The following is a 20,402-nucleotide window of genomic DNA, read 5'->3' as shown; positions in this document are numbered from 1 at the left end:
TTGTGTATTATTTTGAGACAGCGAACAGATTTACTTCATTCTGAGATCATAATAGAACCAACAAAGGCCTCCTTGTGAACAATCACATTTATCTTCAACTGTGCAGATTTTGGTACATTGCAAGACAAATATTGAACCTTGGAGTTGATCTCAAAAGATTAGCTTTTCAAGAGAGGAATTGTGCAATGGATTCCTGCCATTGACCTCGTGCAAAATGACCACCCAACATGTCTAATTACAAAGTTCATAATAATAAAAATACACATTATAAAATTACTCAAAAATCTAGGATAAACTACGGTGTTAGGTAAATTTTGAGTAGAGCAATTAAAGAATTTCAAAAAAAAAGGTTAAAATTTTTGGGGAGGCACACTTTGCACTATGTTATGTTTTTTCTGAAAAATAATAGTACTTCTTTCTATGGCCCCCTTTTTTGAGGACCTAAAATTAAACCATTTTGAAAACAAAGTAGTTGTTTAGAAACTAGATTTAAAGGAATACTACTTTTGTTTTTGTCATAGCTTAAAATTTTGAGCATAACTATCTTCAAATTCTTGTCGAAGTTCAAAAATTGTTGATTTCAAAAGAAAAAAGAATTGGCCACTTATACCCCCTTTTGGCACCACAACTTGGTGCACTTACCCTATACTTCAAATATTGGCCTACTTTCTCAAGGAGCCTAAGTCTTTGAAAGATGTTGGGTCCAAAAAGTGTTGTCATGGAATCAATGAGTTTATCCTTTAACTCTTTAGTTTGAAAATTCCACCTTTTAAGAAAAGAAAAAAAATCATTAGATTCATAAATGAATTGAAGCTACTTTTTAATTTACTTGAAGAAATTGATCGAAGGAAACCTAATCTAGCAATGAAATTAAAATACGATACCCTATGTTTATGATCGGCCCAAATAAGCACAAACATTCATCATTAAGTTTTGCATAAAATAGATTATTCCCTACAAAATAATAATGGGATTAGTAGTTATTGCAAGGGACTGCATGAAAGGTCAGTGCATTTGATTATGAATATAAGATTGTATATTAAAAGAAATTATCAATCTTCAAAGTACCTAGAAGTTGGGCTACTCTTAGGGGAATTCCATCTTCATTTCTCATGAGAAAATGATAATAATTCTTTAGCATTCCTGTACGTCTAACATGGGTACATCCAGGAATGTCCTCATTGCCTCCTGCATAAAATGAATCCAATATTACAAAATTCCCCCCTAAGAGATAATAGTTCAAGGGAAATAAACACATGAAAAATGAGAGATAAAAAGAGGAATCTACTTAACAATAGATGTTGTCATTGCATTTGTGGCCATGCTATGCATTGTCGACATTGTAGTCGACATTACCTATTCAGTTTTGTTCCTTGTAGCATGCAGCATAGTGGACATAGGATCAATGTCAAGAGCTGAAAAAATAAGACTATTAGATCATAAAAAAAAAAAATTATTAGAGCTATTAAAAAAAAAATTGAGCAAAATACAAGTGTAGGATAAAACATGCAATGTTCTTGAACCACCTAAAGTATCATCATCTGGGGCATGGCCCTTTAACCTATTCAGCATCCTCTATAAAAATAACACATATGCATTTTATTTAATGACATAAATGAAAGAGTATACTATAAAAATTTTTATTGAACTTATCTTTAAAACTACATTAATACTTACTGTATAAATCTCAACTAGGTGCATCAACTCATCCTCTCTCTATTGTGTTTGAGGAGTCTGAGTTTGAGTTGGTGCCAATTGATTTGACATTATTGATATTTCATGAAGGACCTTTTGCATTGTAGCCATAGGATCAATGGTTGATGCAAAATCAATAAAGAATGGATCATACTCATCCTGCGGCTCCTCATGGCCTACTTGTTTCTTTCCCTTTATCTAATCAGCACTCATTTTTTAGAACAATATTATTAGTGCTATATTTTAAATCAATCCAAAATAGTAGTGAAGAATAAACCATAATAAAAATATTCATTAACATATTTCTTGTATCTAATTTGTACAACAAAAATGAGTGTTACTTGTTGGGAAGAAGAAGTCATGTAAGAACCATCATTGTCATGTGTATCATGTGGTTGTTTATCCATACTATATCCCTACATTTCCAAAAAAAATCATTGAGACATGCTAAAACACATGTGTTATTATTCTAAGTTAGCAAAATAAAAATAAAGATTTAATGGTGTGTTGGATTCATTCATTGGAGTTGATTTTAAATGTGCATAATATGTACCACCTTACCCATGATAGTGGTTTTGTTTGTATCTATGCGATCCAAATTTTAATCAATAACAAACTCTTTGCCTCCATGTATTGATTTTATCACACATACAAATATGTGATTTCCCTTACACACCTCCAATATTTAATTGGGTTACTTCTTAGTTGATGTGGATCATGCACTATTTATAAAACCTACAATATTCTCAGATTCTTTTGGCCTTCCATCAACAATGTATATAGCTACTATTTTACTTTTTTCACTAACTTTTTGTTTTATATAATTTTTTGCAAGTGCATACCTACACAAGTTTTTTTTTATCTAACAATCTACATCCAACTACTATAATCGTAGCAAGGTCCAATATATTCCATCAATTCAACAACATTTTTGTAAGAGACCTTTATGTCATCCATGGAAAATGGGCCCAAACCATGTAATGAGGATGGTGTTATGCAATATATCCTCTCACCAACACAAAAATTAATGTTTATTAGAGGAAGTTCATCGGGGACCCATTATTTCGGTAGATATTTGTACCTAAAGGGCACATCGGAGTTTCCTTCACTCTCATCATCATAAGAACATGACCCCCCTTAAGAAAGGAAAAAATTCATGCGCTTGTTGAATCTTTTTCTGATATTTTGACCTCAAGTCGATCTTCTTGATTTAGACATACTAAATGTCTCAGTTTCTTCTTCCATTCCTATATTTTCCTCACTTGAGGAAGACAAATCTAAAAAATACCTATTTGTTGGTATCTGCACTCCATGAAATAAGAGAGATAGATGGAAATGAGAGAGGTATTTAGAAATGGTAAAAGACATTAATCTCTATGGGGTGTATTGACTTATACATGATGATCCATGAGACTATGTGGGATGCTCATGAAAGGGCTTCGGGTTTCTGCATATGTAAATCAATTGTCTTATGTTAGCTAAAAAATTTATGATACATATACTAAAAATTAAATTTAATATTAGCATCACATACAAATTATAAACATTAAAAGGTACATGACAAGTTAATCAAATTAATCATTGATCTATCAAGAACTCAATATTGAATAGTATAGGCATTGATCACATAACTGTACATTTCATTCTTGTCATTGATAATCAAAAACCCCTTCAATGTTATCCAATCAAACCCCCCCTCCCCCCCATTCATATTATTATTTATCCATCTCATCATTAGGATAATTATTTTTGTTGACATCGTCACCACCACTATTATGGTCATCGACGTCATCATCATCATCATCACCATCACCATCACCATCACCATCATCATCATTATCATCACCATCATCATCATATTCTTCCTCACCATCATCATCATCAGTAGAAGCATCATCATCATGATTAGTAGCAGCATCATTTGCATCAGGAACATCATCGACTAACTCTTGAACGTGATCCACTTCTTCCTCTTCCTTGGTATCTTCTTCCTCCATCACATTATACTTTGTTGGCCTTCCTCTTGGATCATGTCTAACAATAAACGACCAGCCCAGTTTATGTGGAACCTCTAAGTAAAATACCTACTCACATTGGCTTGAAAGAACATAGGGCTTGTCCCCAACTAGCTTTAACAACCTTGTATTAATCATTGAAAATCTTATCATGCTTAATAACAGCTCTATCAGGACCATTTTTATTGAGCCATAGTATGTATCATTTGATGATGAGGATAACTAATTTGAAGGAATGAAAGTCACAATCAAGTATATCAACCAAAATTCCATAATATCAATTTTAAGATTTTCGAGGATGTAAGTCATTTTGAGATGAAATATTGGTTACTTGGAAGACTACACTTATCCCAGAATCACAAGTTCTCTTCATGTCATCAAAATTTTTGATGCAAAATTTATAAGCATTTCATAACATAGCCTTGTCGTGTTTCACCTACAATAATGTCAAACATGTCTAAATTATTGCATCACAAGTTTAAAAACATACAGTTGATTAACAAAGTTATAAGTCCTAGAGATCTCTTAAACCATATACTAAATCTATCTCCTTTTGTGTAACATTAGGATATCCATTACAATGATCTTGTATAACAAATGAAGACACGGATTCCCATTTTAATCTATGACCAGAATGTTGACATCGTTCAATACATACCATCATCCAATCTTTGATTATTTTCAATAAACAAATGTATTGCATCCAACTCCTTAGCAACTATACAAAAGTAAATAGATGACTTACAAAAAAATTATTTTGAAGATTAAGAATTAATTTAATTCAATAACATCTCATAATTTATTACCTTTCACTTTCCTAAATCTACCATTTCCCACTAAGTACTCCCCTTCAAATTTTTTAATGGAGTTGAGATCCCAAATGCAATCTATATGGGTCTTTGCTGCAAGATTAGGAAGATATTGAATAACATACACTATCATCTGGTATACCATATAACCCTTAGTATGTTCTCTTTTTCAAACCAAACCCTTCAAATAATTCTAGGTCCACACAGTTCAATCTCCTCAGCTTGGTGTATGAGGTAGTGTTCTTGTGCATCAAAAAAAGTTGAAGGTAAACACTTTTGCATTTCACACATTACTCAACGGATTCTTTTCTTCCAATATTTTATATCTTCTTTATGGATTTATTTAGATGGAAACCACCTACGAGGGATTCAAGACACAAAAACATATAAATATGAGACTTTGGGTCAATGAGATTGACTCAAAAATCACACAATTAAATCCTGATAGCAATATCACAATTTGACTTGTTGTGGAAATTATCTCCTACTTATCAATTGATGAGATTAAGGTGCTTTCTAATGAATGGTTCATAAGGTACAACACTTGGTGAAGGTTTTGCAAATGGGGAACTTGCAAGTTTTGGGTTTAACCATGGAGGAAACTCTATAGTTAAGCACGCTCAAGATGGAGTAGTACTAGGATGGGTGACCTCTTGGGAAGTCTCGGTGCTTCACCCCTGTGAGCATCACCTAGATCCAATGAGTGCTTAGTATTCCATTTATTCTCATGAGAAATGGATTCATTTTGAATCACTACTCATGAAATATGGGTCAATGAGTCTGACTCAAAATCACATAGTTAAATCTTGGTAGCAATATCACAATATATTACTTGTTTGATATATTAAACAAATATCACTGCTTACCTCATGTATTTTCTAGGATCATATATCACTTGTTTGATATTATTGTTAAAGTTGTCTGGGATCAATAGAGGTGGCACATACTACAACAATTGTCAACTGATCATTTCATTCTTTTCTAATGTAATACAATGAAAATTGAATGCATTTTCATAAATATATTGTAAGTACAAAATATCATGAATTACCTTGATAAGGTATGAAAATCATGTGTTTTCAACCCTAGTCCAAATTCACTTTTCTTTGATATGTGATTGCTTATATCCGCAACAAATCCTATAAGAAATTGAATTCTTTTTATGACTTCTTTTATGGCATTAATTTGTTGCTCCATTAATAAACAAAGAAGAGCACTTGCATTAATTTGGTCTCCATTGCTATTTGATTCAATGATATTTTTCATTGCATGATTGGAATCATTAATGTCACTACAAATTTTGGCAAGTTTTTCTTTTTCATGCCTTCTATCCAATATTTTTCACAGTATCTTTCTTACATTCTTTTCAATATACATAGTATCAAAAAAATGCACAATTTGTAGCTTCTTGTTGCAGGGAAGCCTACTAAATTCTCTGGGATAATATTTTAGTCCCTTTGGAAGGGTGGTCAGCGATGCCTTGATGACCTTCATGATCATCAATTACATAATTAACTAACAAAACACAATCAAAATATATAATTTCCAAACATAAATCATTAGGTGGAGCAATACTACCTCAAATTCTACTATATTCCAACTATCACAGGTGAGGTGCCATTATTCCCATTGAAAAGATGTTTTTTGGCACTTCAATACTTATGATTTTAGTGGAGGAAGTGCCTATACTCATCAAACACCTATTCTCTTAAACTTTTGGAATGATGAGATTTCATCTTTGGACCACACATTAGACATGAAAATTTTCCCTTTGTTTGAAGACCTACAAGATATCGATACAATTGGATTAAATATGTTAATTTTTAGAATTAGTATTATCATGTATAATTAGATTTCAGCATAACATACCACAAAAATGTGTCAACCCTGGGGCATCATAAATTGTCCACACAAGCATTGCATGGAATTGAAAAAAAAAATTCAATTGGTCTAGAGATATCATACATAGTGAAGCCATTCCATAACACTAGCAACTCATCAACAAAAGGCACAATATATACATTCATATCTTTCACTTGGTACTTACCTAGTTGAATGAACAACATGAAATAACTATTGTGGTCATTTCACTCCAAGACTTATAATTACATGTAGATAACAATAAAATAATAAAATACCTAGAACAATCATTGCCAACATAATGTGCTCCCTCTTTATTAACATCCATGGAGGAAGGTTATTGTTGATAACAAAAATAGGCCACACTAAGTAAACAAATCTCATCTCTCCAAATGGATTGACACCATTAGTTGCCAAAGAAAGCTTGAGATTTCAAGGTTCTTCTTTAAAGTGTGGCCACTTTTCCTCTATTTCCATAATTTATGAATCATCTACAGGCATTCGAATAATGTCATCTCTAATTCTATTATGTGCATGGTAATCTATTAACTGTCCCAAGCTACTGCACCTAAATAATCATTTAAGAAATGGAATAATGGGGATGTAATGAAGAACCTTCTAAGGCACCTTTTTTGTCACTTGATCATCTCAATATCTTCTCATATGGCATTCGGGGCATTCTATTGCATTGTACATGATCTTTAGTACAAGCATCTATTGCTTGATACTTCATTCCAATATATTTCATAGTGGCACATAATTCTTGATACAAGTGAGGAAGAACATTTGATGGTGGTAACAAAAAGTCACCAATAGCAAAAAATATGAGTTGTTAGTATAAACAATCTTAATGGTACATGTTTTACCTTTTATAAACTATAATGGCATATATGACAAGCCTCATCATATGTGACATTGTTATGTTGGATATATCATTCATAACCTCCAAATTCACCAACAACAATACAAAAGAGAGAAGAGTTGATAGGGATCCTTTTTAAAGGGTTGTGTTTGTCTTCTCAAGTAGAGGTGTATCATGGACAGCCTCAATTTCATCCTCATCATAATCATCATCATTAGCACCACCACCACCACCACCACTAGTACAAAATGTTTCATGGATCGACAATGCATTCGTACCATCATCTTTGAATGTGTTTTCTAGTGCATGATCGTCATCTTCCATGGGATCATGATCTTCCCCTTCAATACTCACACCTCCATGTTCCTTCAAGATGTGGTGGTCCATATCACGTACTACCCTAGGGAGATCAACCTATTTTAAAATGATGATAATCAAACCCTCCATCAATGTGATAATCAAACCTCCATTATGTGGTTCATATGTATATTAATTGCAAAAAATATATAACAAAAAACTTAGCAATGGATGATAATCAAACCACCCTTCAATGTGACCATTCTCCCTACAATGTCTCTTAGTTGTTTTGATTTTGATTCTTCTTGTCTTAAAGTCATTACGAATCTTGCAAGGACAATAAAATTTGTCCTTGCCTTCTCTTTGAAAGTTAGAAAACAATCTAGCGATTGTCTCCCTATTTTAATCAAATTCCCTTATATTATCTAACATGATCCTTCTTCATGGGAATAACTTATTCTTGTACCCTTATTGAATTGGTTGTACTTGCTAGATCTATCATTGATAACCATTTAAACATATACATTGACATTAGAGAGAAAACCTTGAAAAAAAATTGGACATGGTGTTCTTAATGTTTATATCTACACATATGATTTTGAAAGAAAAAATTTGGTGTACTTAATGTGTATATCTACAAAAAAATGAGACATATTGTACTTAATGTTTATATCTATACATATGGTTTTAAGAGAAAATGTTGGAGTAATTAATGTGTATATCTGTAAAAATATTGGGCATGTACTTAATGTTTATATTTGAACATATGGTTTTGAAATAAAAATTTGGTGTAATTAATATGTATATCTAAAAAAATATTGGACATGTTGTACTTAGTGTTTATATCTTCACATATGGTTTTGAAGATGGTAGAATTATTGAACAAGTTAGTCTTTTAGAACCTACTCAAAACTCATAGCAATATACTTAAATATGGTGTTCAATTAAACTCATAAGTGGTTGGAAAACTCAAAACAATTTTGGGAAAATGCATTTCACCTCACCTCGCTCAAATTCACCATTATTCCTTTTCAACATCCCACCTTTTCGTTTCATCCTTATTCATCACATTTCTCACCCAATGATCGACCCATATCACCCCTATAAATATGCTCCATTTATATCTCCATCTACTGCATCAATAAAACTCTCATTTCATATTGATTACTTATTTGGACTATCTTTCTCCCATTGATAAGTTTTGATAGTGGCAAAAAACTAATTATCTTAGTTGTTGATGAGAACCAATAGACATTATTGTCTAGCTTAGGGACATAAGGAGAAGATAAGGGTGCAATGAAGAAATGTCATAATTTGTGTTTCATTTATGCCTCTTCATTTTGATTTTTTTCAAGGGAAGCCCATCAGTGCTAATTTAGAAACCAACAATGCGTAAGAGTTTACAATTGTTCAACAAAATCAATGTTTTACAAGAAAATGCACCTAAAGAACTATTAGCTATCAAGTATCAAACACCTATGCCCAAGTTACAACACAATGTGAAGTTGATTTTAGATATGGTAGAGGTAGATATTCAGAAGCTTGATCAGAATTTAAGGCACAGGAGAGAGTTGGTGGAAATATACTAGAAGGAGAAGGAGTGGCTTTAGAGAGAGACTACACAGCAGAAACAGTAGCTAGACAACATAGAGGATATTATGGGAGCACTAGATAGAATCTAGGAATCTATTGCAGTAGGTACTATGACATTGGAATCACTTGCAAGTGTCTTTGAGAATTTACAGTCCAAATATCGAAGGGACTACAAGTTGTGCAATTTGTCATGTATTGCATCCGCATTTCCTTTGTCATTTCTTATAAGAGTGTTTCAAGGTTGGGAACCACTTCAACATTCTTTGCATGGCTTAGAAGTAATGTCATTGTGGCGAAGGCTTCTGCAAGGGAATGAGCCTCGTGATTATGGCATTTCCATAGAAGTGGAACTTGCTTCTTCAACTCCTTACATTCAACTCTTCATTGAACTTATTCTTCTAGTAGTGAGAATAGATTCTACAAATTCCTGGGAGCCAAGGGACCTTGAACCTATGCTACATTTTCTGGAGACATGGGAGAAGTTACCATTGGCCTCAATACTTCATAACATTTTGGATCATATAGTGATGCCCAAATTAATAGCACCAATAGATACTCGGGATCCTTATAGGGAGAATATGCCAATACATGAATGTTTACATCCTCGGCTTCCATTGTTGGGCCAATGTATGCAGCCTTTATATCTAACCATTCTTTATAAGTTGGGGAATGTGCTTCATACCTGGCATGCAAGTGATGCATTTGCATATGCAATTATATCACCTTGGAAAACTATATTTGATCATGCTAGCTGGGAACAACTAATTGTTCATTTTATTGTACCCAATCTGCTGATAGTTCTACAAGAATTTGTAATTAACCCAGCTAATTAGCAACTAGACCAATTTAACTAGGTTATGACTTGGTTATCTATTATTCCCATTTATCATATCGTTGCAATGTTGGAGACAGTATTTTTTCCAAAGTGGTAGCAGGTTTTGTATCATTGGCTTTGCTCAAATCTTGATTTTAATGAAGTAACACAATGGTTCTTAGGGTGGAAAGCTATTTTTCCCCAAGCTTCTTGCTAATGAGAGGATAAGAAGTCAATTAAATGTAGCCCTTGAAATTATGCATCAAGTTGTAGAGGGTATGACTATGAAACAACCTAGGGCTAGAGAGAATGTAAGTTATCTTAGGGTGACGAAGCAATGCCAATTTGAGGCACTTCAGTAGCAACAAGAAACAAAAGCATATGCTCAATACCAAGCCTTAGCTTCCATGGGCAGTGGAATTCACCTGAATAATTCCATGGGTGTGCCTCAGTTGAGTTTGAAGGAAGTGATTGAAAAATATGCAGAAGAACATGACATCCAATTTTTCCCTAAAGTGGGACGCACACATGATGGTCTTTAGGTTTATGGATTTGGAACTATTGGTGTTTATGTAGATTTTGTAAAACAACAAGTGCTTGCACAATCAAGAGATAGATGGGTGATTGCATCGTTGGAGTAGCTAGTTGAGATGTGTCGTAATTAAACTAGAGGAAATCATTGATAAACCAAACATATAATGAAGAGAAAATGTACACTGTTTAAATGATTCTCAAAAAATATCATATGCAACATTTTTGTGGAGCTTAAAATGGATGTCATAGGAATCGTATGTTGTAGAGATTATTCCAAATGATTTAAAGTTGTATCGAAAACATGTCTTCTCATCAATCAAAATAGTGTATTACTAACCATTTTTGTTCATTTGCACTTTCTCTATTTTCTATGTTATATGGAAATCATTTTAAAAGCATTCTAAATGAATTCAAAAGCCGTTTTGGTAGGTACATTAGAAAATCTACATTTTTTTTCATTTCCTGAGAATGACATGCCTTTGAACCCTTGTTAGCCGATAGGTTATATTGCATGGGGCTAAACTTGTCTCAACCCTTAAACAAATTCCTGGAAACCACTCTCCACAATACAAGCTCAGTAAACTATTAGGAAACTCAAAAATTCCTTACATCAAGTCCAATAACAATTCCTTCTATCAAGTCTGATAACCATCATACTTGTGGCTACACATGTCTAATCATTTTGAATGCTCTAATATTGCATATTTGATGTGATCTTCTAATCTAATAAGATTTTATATCCCTAAAATGTCATTTACTATCTATAGATTGAAGGATTGATTTGGGCTTGTTTCCTTCTAAAAATATCTGCTATGATTTTTGTAAAATTTATTGTGAACTCTGCCCATTTTTCCTGATCTGCATTATTTTTGTGCAAGATTTTGAGGTAAGTCACTTAGCATGGGTTAAGTGAGTTTTATTATTTTATTATTTGGATTCTAGAATATGTATGCAGTTAGATCAATTTTTCTATTGTGCTAAGATGTAATAAGCACCTTAAAAAAGATCTCTGTGTGTGTGTGTGTGTGACGGGGTGTGTGTGTGTGTGTGTGTGTGTGTGTGTGTCTGTGTCTGTTTCTGTGTCTGTACATACATACATACATAGACACACACACATGTGTGTGTATGTATACACATAAATATACATATTCATATGTATATATGTATATATACATACATACATATATATATATATGTGTATGTATGTATACATGTGTGTATGTGTATGTATATGTATGTATTTATGTATATATTATATGTGTGTGTGTGTGTGTGTATGTATGTATGTATGTATGTATTTATATTAAATTAAATTAAATTAAGTTTTAAATCATATTTCTAAAATCCCCTAATATTAATTAAAAATATAAAAGAAAAATTATATTCTACTTTCCTTCTAAAATTCAATCTTTATATGTATTTGTAAAAAAAATGATCCGACTTCAATTTACATAAGCTTATCCATTCCATTTTCTCCACAACTTAAGTAGGAAGAAGGGCAATCATGACATTCTTGAGAAGGCCCTAATTCATGTTTGAATATGTTCAACATCATTCCACGTCATAAAAAATGGCCTTCAAAAACTTGAGAAATAAAATAAATGGTAGGATGATCACCTATGTAATGCAAGAGCATCCCAGCTTCCAAGTCATCAATCATTTCGATGGAAAAGCTCTAAAAATGTGGTCTTAAAATTTATGAGGAATTCTAATTTCTTGATGTAAATAATTGTGTTCCCTATTTTGATGAATAATTTCTAGAGAGGGTGAGTCATAGGTCTAGATGGATAGAGTCGGTTGCAATGAATTTATCTTGTTATACACTTGTGAGATTCTACGATTGAATCATTGTAAGATTTAAATAGGATTAGCTAGAGAGCTTTTAGTATCTGAAACAAATATTTTTTGTTTCTAAATTAGTTATATCTAGTTACTGTAAGCCTAAGTAGGAGAGGCATAGAGAGGTCGAGTAACAATATGATGTAGAGAAAGTGACGAAAAATGGAAGGGAAGAGAGAGAGAGAGAGAGAGAGAGAGAGAGAGAGAGAGAGAGAGAGAGAGAGAGAGAGAGAGAGAGAATGATCATTTCATTTACTGAGATCTCATATTGGAAGCTTACTCATATTGTAAGTAGTTAGAGTTCTCTCATCTTGGAGAATTTGTAAGGATTTTCAAGTATTAATGTATGCTTTGTAAAATATTTTCTCTTCTTTTTATCTCCACGTTATGTTTTTTGTTATGAGTTGGTAAAGGTGGTGTTACCCTTTGTCATAGCATGCGAGTGGCCAAGACAAAATATTATGTATCAAACCAAATATTATCAATGAATGAGAAGTAAGTGCAATGAAAATATTTTGAAGGAAACACCCTTTACAATTTATCTACTTAATCTATTCTACATGCTTTATCTCCCCATCATTTGATATTAGAGCCAAAGTTTCATATTGTTAGAGAAGAGGTGAAAGACATTTATTAGATGCATGAGATGAGTGGTATTATTTTTGGTTGATGTGGAGGTAAATTGCCAAGGAAATCACCTTTGGGATCAACTTGTGTGATGTTTTTGGTATTGAATGTGTAGAAGATTACTAGTATGTGATCATTTAGAATTTGATAATTTCAAATGTATATTAATGGTTTGATGATACACCCATATTGGATTCATTATAACTAGTGCCAATTTAAAGTGTTAGTTATAAGTATTGATCGAGTACATTGCTACATTGGATGCATGCATTCCAAACATAGAACAACGTTGAACTTGAGGATCAATTGAAAGTCTAGAGTTTTTTCTTTAAAGAGATAAATTAGTATGGTAAGAAATAATTAAGTTGAATTACCATCACCATGTGCTAACAAAAATAGTTGAATTATAGTTAGAAATCATATTCTATGTTTTAAGAGCTCCAAATTATTGTTATGAATATGCTTTAAGATGAATCATAGATGAAACCCTTTGAAAGAATAATATGCCAACATAAAATTAACTATGTAACTCATAAAGTATTTGAGTGAGTTTTATGTGGAGATATATTCTTTTGGGTGTGCCAGTGCAGAAGTAGAATATTCAAAGCATTGATATTTTGATAACAATAAATCTAAGTCACTACGCTATTGAAGATGAGGTATTTGGTTTTAGTTACAAGTTTTTGAATCATGTGGTTTTACCTTTATTGTGATGATATTGAGATGCTATTGGTTTTGGATTAATGAAGTTAGTTTTATTCATAAAATGGTTTAAAATCCACCACAAGATGTGTTAGTATAAGTAACAAATAGAAGTGCTACTTGTGTTTCAAATATGTAGTTAAGTATTATTTTTTCTAGAGGTTTGGATATAATTAAACAAATGATTAAATGTTTTGGAGGTTATATTTACAATAAATTTGAAATTATTTAACATGAAGTATAGATTTGGGGAAAATGATTGAATTCTAGTAGCAAGAACAACCCACCTACATTTTGACCCAATCTTTTGGTATTAAAATGGGTATTCTCTTTGGATCAAAAATCTTAGTTGGGTGATTTTTTTAAAAACTTATAGAAAATTTAGAATCTTAAATATGGAAGGTAAAATTTTACCATTCTTGTTATGTCAAGATCTTTACGAAATCAAGCTGGCTACTAATGTATTGTAAATCTGTTAAAGAGAAGGATCTTATGCCAAATGAGTTTGGCAGAGCACCAATACTCTAGAACTATGCATGGGGGGGCAATGGAAGAAGCATTACTTATGTTCATAGCATTCTATATTACTTATAGAAAAAACAAAAGCAAAAGTGATTTTGCTAGAACAAATTTCCTTCTTGGATATTCCTAAACTAGTCTTTCTAGTAAGCCAAAACCAAATTTTGTCCCAATTATTTCTAGAGACTAACAAATTCCCTTGCCTCTTATTGTAGTGATTATCTATTTAGTAAAGATATTTGATAGAGATTGCATCAAGCTTAGTAAAACCTTAATTTTCTTGTAAAACCTTAATTTTATATGATTCAAAGAGGCGATGTTTGATGAAGCTTAGTAAATTGATATACAAGGAAACGTAGAGCAAGGGCATGAAGATATTACTTACTCCTCTTCCTCAAAGGCAATGCAAAGTAAGGCCATAGAGATCACAAGGGCACGAAAATGAAATGAAAAGATCACAAGGGCACAACAATGAATCCACACTCTTTCACAACTGATCTCCACCCTCATTCAGAGCTCTCCACACTCTTTCATGTGCAGCTCTCCACAATCGGTCAAATGGGGAATGATTAATGTCATGTTTTTTTTTAATAATCACGTGGATCTTGCAATTACGATGCCAACATCGGTATAATCATGATGTCTGGGACACTTGCAAAAAAAAACATAAAAATCACAAACAAATCACACTGCCATCGCAATTTGACTCCAAATGTTGTAGTGCCTAGATAGGGATGTGAGGACCCATACACCAAAAATTGAAACAAACAAAAGACTTGCCCCAAGCGAGGAAAGGAAAAAAGTGAAAAGAGGGGACCTAAATTTTTGCTTACAAAAAGTAGGGATGGGTATGCATGGCATAATAGGAACCTAGTCAAGCCAAGTGAAAATACTCTTACACTTATGTAATTAAAGGTCTAAGATTGAGTGTAACTAAAGGCGTGGGTTTCATAACAAGTCTCTAAGATTGTCAACCCAAGTTTGGGGTCTTAGATGGACCATAAACCCAAGACTATCATTGACCATCTCCTCAAACTTGAGAATTAACACAAGTGGGATAGGGCATAAGGTTTACGTCATATTTATGAAAACCTTGGCCAAGGTGCATTGTGGAAGTGTGAGTCAACGTAGGTGTTATAGATACTATCTACAATTAAGTGTCTATACCAAGCAACAAGAATTTGAGGGTATCATCGACTAAGAAGTAGGAACCCTTATGCCAATACTTAGGAAGCTTGCTCCCTCTCTTACCTCATCCCTTGCAAAGGGTTGGGCCCACTACAAAAGGAAGTGAACAAGGCAAGATCGAAATGGTCCATGGATGGGTGGTTAAATGCCCCAATGATGTCTTTTCCCAACTTGAGATGAGGATCTCACATTCATTACAACAAATAAATTTGTGAGTATTCTTAATTTTTCCCATGCTAACATTTTAAAGGATTTAGATGATTAGAAAGTCTCGTATGATTATAATCGCATGTTGCATTCCAAGTTTTGTAAGAAGCTTTGAATTGTGTATTATCCTCAATTTACGCATGTGTATAGTTCATATGTGAATTTAGAGTTAGATATAATTTATATCTTGTTATTCTTTTTCAACAAAAATAAATTCTAAAAACTAGACATTGTTTTCTTGTTTAGAAATTATGCATGTCCCTTAGAAACCAGTCAATGTTTTCTTCATTCAAAAATTATGCATGTAACACATAAATCGCCACAGCGGTAGAACAAAAAACTCATTTAACAAAACTCAATTTGTGATTTCCCATATTATCTAGCAACTTTAATATGATAATATATATTATGTCAATTAAGTTTTGACTATTAATATGATGGTGTATTTTTTTCTATACATTGGGAAGGATCCCAAAATGAAAAACCTCGAAGGAAAATAAAAATGGCCTAACCCATGGGCCCACTTACTAAGATTTTTCTCATCCAAAATTGTCATTCTAAAGCATGTTGAAGTGGAATAATACACACTTCAAAGTGGTGTCACAGATGAGTAATAAATTTGATATCCAAGTCACTAACCTATTACCATTACAACATTTGACATGCCAAGTGATAGTGGGATCATGATAATTGCGAACTCAAATCCATTATAACCACTTTTCATAAATGAGATTTTCCAACCAAGTGCATGGTGCAATAAGCACAATTAGGTAAGTCAATCCATGGTAGAACAAAATAAGAGAAAATATTTTAATTTTGATCCATAAACACAATCTTCATGAATACTTCCTTGTCCCGAAGTGCATAGGTTCCAATAATCTTAAATTGTTTAGTTTTCATCAAGATGTTGAGCCAAGAATCTGGTCCTATATTTGTTTCCAAATTAAATAATTATTTATAGCAAAAATATTTTATAGCTCCACCTACAATGCTCATTTAGCCTACACATGTATGCTTCTCATTTTAACTTGTACACAACCTAGAGATTGCATTTTCCCCCCTCAATACCTTTATTCTATGCTAGATGACTGTGTTACTCAATTTTGTTTTAAGCAATTCAGAGGGAGGAAGACAAGTTCAAGTGTTTATGTTTTTTATTCACTTGCAACGTATAAAAGACCTAAATGAATTGAGCCTTAAATATCTAGGGCAATATGTTGATTTTTAGTTTTTGTGTAGTTGGAAGGTGGGGTTGCTTTAAAGCAATTCAAGTTGAATGTTTAGTAACAACTTTAGTTTTTATTCTTTAAATAGGATAATTATGAGTTAGTGAGGTTGCATAAAGCAAGAAGTAATTTTATAGATGATTTAAAGCCTAAGAAGTTTCACGATACCCAACAAGGAGACACTTGTTGCAGTGGAAGGTTCGAATTACATCTATTCTCAACGAGATGTTGTGGAACTATGCTAGTACAGTACTAACTCCACCTACGAATGATCCTAGCAACAACTTTATTTTTTATTCTTTGAATAGGATAATTATGAGTTTTTGCGGTTTCATAAAGCAAGAGTGATTTTATGTGATTTTAAAGCCAAAGAAAGTAAGGAAATTTTCTTTCTTTGTAAGCTAAGTAAAGCAGTTAGGCTCTATATATGTAAAGTTGCTATAGCAAACTCGACAATACTCTAGAGGAGAAAGTTTGTTGTTAGGTTGAATAGAAGATCCAACAATTGTAGGTTTTTCTGTTAATATCTAATTGTGGTTGGCTTATGTTTTTTTTTTTTTTGCTATTTAGTTTCAATTAATTAACCTAGAGTATTAATTTTTATAAATTAGATAGAGCTTCTTTCTGTGAATTTATTGTGTAATTGATATGTAACTGGATTATAAGAAATTAACATGGTATCAAAGCTCTAAACTTTGAATATAAAGCCAAGATTTGTGAGGTTGATTCAAACCTATACTATGTTTAGGTGAAGGGTGAACTTCTCATACTTCTATTGCATGTTGATGACTTATTTCTACAAGGGCAAAGGAGCTCATATCACATTGCAAGTGAAATCTCGCAAAGAGTTTGAGATGAGGGATTTGGGGTTGATGCACTACTTTTTGGGATTAGAGTTGTGGCAAAAAGAGGGAGAGATTTTCCTTCGACAAAGGAAATACTTAATCAATATCTTGAAGTGATTCAAGATGGAGAATTGTAAGCCCATGTCAACACCACTCGTAACCAATTGGAGAAAGATTGATGCTTCCATATCAGAAGCAGTGGACCCTACTTTACGGAGACAATTGATAGGCTCTCTTATGTATCTGGTCAATACAAAGCTAGACATTTGTTTTGTAGTAAACTCTCTCAATCAATTTATGATAGAACTTAAACGTATGCACTAGATAGATACAAAGCATATTTTGAGATATCTCAAAGGCATAGTTGATTTTGGGATGAAATATGTTCAGCAAGATAAATTGAAGCTTGAGAGGTCTATTGATGCAAATTGGGCAAGCAATACTATTGACAGGAAGAGTACTTCAGGGTGTAATTTCAATTTGGGACTACGAGTTGTCTCTTGGTATAATAGGAAACTGAAGGCAACTGCACAAAGTTCTGCAAAAGCAAAGTATATGGTTACCAACATGGTTACATGTGAGGCTATCTAGCTCTGTAAACTACTAGTTAAGCTCTTTGATCAAAAGCTAAATCCAACAGTCATTTACTGTGATAACCAAAGTTGCATCAAACTTTCTAAGAATTCAATGTTTCATGACAAGTCCAAGCACATTGAGATCAAGTACCACTTCATCGGAGATTGTGTGGAGAAGGGAATAGTGAAATTTTGGTACATTCCTTCAGAAAAACAGATAGCAGACATCTTGACAAAAGCTTTAGTGAAGAATAAGTTTGTATCCTTCAAAGATAAGCTAGGTGTTGTGCAGAACACCTTCCTCGCTAAGGGGGAATAAATTTGTATTCAATCAGAGATAAAATGGGTGTTATACATAACACCTTCCTCTCTAAGAGGGAGTGTTGATTTTTATTTCTATATGTAGCTTAGAAGGTGGAGTTTCTTTAACGCAACTCGAGTTTGATGTTTAGCAACAGCTTTAATTTGTTCTTTAAATAGGATAATTATGAAGTTGTGAAGTTGCATAAAGAAAGAATAATTTTAATTTTTCTTATCTTTGAAGGATACAAGAATAAGGTTCTGTGCTTCTAGGGACACCTTTTATATGCTAATGCACCCTTTTCTGATCTGAATACACTCTAGTAGCTCGCTAATCGTTTGGCTACAGTGGAGTCTACTAATGTTGTCCTAGTTACAATCGCAAAATGGTTGGCTTTGTTGGAATTTGAGAACCACACTCTACGAGATACTATGTAATCTCTAGTTGTTGAAAATACAAACCTCAAGACTAATCTAGAATCTACTACCATACAAGTCAGGGAGTTAGACACTATCAAGGAGAAACAATCGGAGATTTTTGATAGGCATTCTTCATTGTTAACAGAGACTGAATTAAAGGTGAAGTATTGGGCTTCTTTGTGTAGTTCTACGGCTAAGGCTTCCCTTTCAGGCATTGAGAAGTTAGTGCAAGGGAAGATGGACAATGAGCGAATTAGGCAGACCCATGAACTAAAGTTACGAGTCTGTGGTCTCTCCTCCATTGATGATCCCTCGACTGTTGTATACTATTTCCTCGAGGATTACCTAGACATTTTAGACGATCACTCTTGATAGGTGTTGGTTAGGCCCTGATGGTACTCTCTTCATCTGGTTCATCTCCCTCTTTAACAAGTTGCGGGCTCTTAAGGCAAAGAAAAAGTTAATCTCTCTTTCCCCTAAGATCTATCTAGATGAGGATCTCACCCAATCACAGGTAGCAAAACTCAAGCAAGCTCGTGCCCTTGTTGTGGCAGCAAGACAAGAGGGTAAATATGCAATCAATAGAAATCTTAAAGTAGTAATCCGCGAAACCTTTCCTACAGACTAGGTTCCAAGGGCAACCTCAAAGGCCAATTGATTGGCTCAGCGGCAGTTGAGCACAGGCTCTTTGTGTCTCAACTGTTGGAACAGTAACGGTGTCCTCTGGTTATGCCTGGCTTAATGATGTTATTGGTTATGTCGACCTTCTCTTTATTAGAGAGACACATGAGAGCCCCATGTGTCCTCTTCCCGGTATTTCTAGTTGTTAGTGGATCTCTTCTTTTAGAGAGAAAGTCAAGTACTCTGGTGGATTAAGAGGCTCTGGTGGGGTGGCCTATCTTATTCGGGACTACCTTTTTAGTAAAATTTTCTTGGTTCATTTCGACAGCTATGCCAGATTCATGTGGATTCACATTGATCTAGGAACATTGCTCTATAAAGATACTTATATCATTGTCTGTTACTTTTCGCCAGCATCTTCGTTTTATGCAGTTCACGACACTAAGGGTGGGGACCCCTATGAGAACCTTCTTGAACACATTACCAAATTCTCTGCCATGGGGGACATCATTATTTTGGGAGACTTTAACACACAAACCAAAGACCTACAACCTCCTCTCCATGATCACAGGTTTGATCCCATGTGTATGATTGATTCTGGTCCTAGTTATGTTGGTCTGCTTCAGTTCTCTGAGGATTGTCAAGGGCCCTTCACCAAGTATGGTTGTATTTTGTTACAGCTTTGTGAGTCTTCTGATTTAGTGATCTTGAATGAACTCTCTTGCTTTCTTGGATCCAAACTCTTCACTTGTAGGCAACGTGGTGGTGGTGCTAGCATTGTTGATTATGTTCTCTCTACTGCCTCCTTCATCTCTCTCATTTGTCGCTTTACCATCTCTTGCCTTCTTCTAGCT

This window comes from Cupressus sempervirens, chromosome 8, assembly GCF_028749045.1.
Source record: "Cupressus sempervirens isolate cs-2001-9-10 chromosome 8, ASM2874904v1, whole genome shotgun sequence".
Taxonomy (NCBI): Eukaryota; Viridiplantae; Streptophyta; class Pinopsida; order Cupressales; family Cupressaceae; genus Cupressus; species Cupressus sempervirens.
This window is presented reverse-complemented; position numbering follows the sequence as displayed.